The sequence below is a fragment of the Octodon degus genome, unplaced genomic scaffold (assembly GCF_000260255.1).
Source record: "Octodon degus isolate 3935 unplaced genomic scaffold, OctDeg1.0 scaffold00049, whole genome shotgun sequence".
Classification (NCBI taxonomy): domain Eukaryota; kingdom Metazoa; phylum Chordata; class Mammalia; order Rodentia; family Octodontidae; genus Octodon; species Octodon degus.
The window spans coordinates 12,036,701-12,037,830 of NW_004524625.1; the positions used below are offsets into that span (position 1 = coordinate 12,036,701).

The following is a 1,130-nucleotide window of genomic DNA, read 5'->3' on the forward strand; positions in this document are numbered from 1 at the left end:
TATCTGCTGCTGGCAGGTGTATGCAGAAAGGGAGAGAAGGGGGAGGTTAGGCTGCACCACATATGAGGCAAGAGATGAGCTGACAAAGGTACAGTTGGTGTCTCTGCATCTGCAGGCTCAGCATACACAGATTCAACCAAACACACATCAAAAATACTGAGGAAAGATGTTGCACCTGTACAGAACACACAGACTTTTTTCTGTCATCATTCTCTCAATATAAAGTAATAGCTCTAAATAAAAAAGAAAAAAGTAATAGCTCTTTATAAAGTATTTGCATTGTGTTAGGTTTTATAGGTAATCCAGAGCTCATTTAAGTATACAGGTTATACACAAATTCTATGTCATATTATATAAGAAATTTGAGTACTCTCCAATTTAGGTATCCACAAAGGTTTTGGACCAAATCTCCCACAGATACCAAAGGACAGCTACAGAGTGGTGAACAAAATAGTTCTGGGCTTGAACCCAGGACTCCCAAGATGGCTTCCATTGTACCATGGTAAGAGACTCCTGGATGTAAATGTAGGGGAGCGGCCCAGCAGATACTGATGCGGGATTTCTCTCCCATTGTACTGCTGAAGTATTTCAGAGAGGTTACAACCAGTATCAAAACAAGTTCATCAAAGTGAAGAAAGGGAGCATCGCGGGGCTGACCATGGTTCTGGAAGCCTACAAGCTTCTCAACTACTGCCTTCTTACAAGGAAGTCAAGCATGAGCAGCGAAGCAAGTAGCACTGAGAAGGGGCCAGTATGGAGGGCGCACCCTGCACTCTAGCCTGTGCCTGCCTCACCCTGCTCCCATCTGTGAACAGCTTAATTATGGCTCAACGTGTTCATAGCCTAAGTGAGAATTAATGCTCAATAAAAGGTAGCCTCTACAAAAAAAAAAAAAAAATACTTCCAGACTTACTGGATCCAACAGTAAGTAATGCACCAGTGGCACAGAATCTTGTGCTTTTATACATTCTTTCTCAAATCTTTTACTTAGTTCTCATTCATTGCTCTGCTTACTAAATATGCATATTATTCCCATCACAGTAAATAGAACCTTAAGTTTTGCAATTGGGAAAAAATGAACCATTAAATTAGTATAACTTCTGTTTATTTCTCACTTCTAATTCATCAGA

At 40.4% G+C, this 1,130-nt stretch overlaps 1 pseudogene; it reads left to right on the top strand.

Annotated features, from left to right (window-relative positions):
* The first annotated feature begins 482 nt into the window (after positions 1-482).
* Positions 483-735, top strand: LOC101579033 (annotated as a pseudogene).
* Positions 736-1,130: the final 395 nt, after the last annotated feature.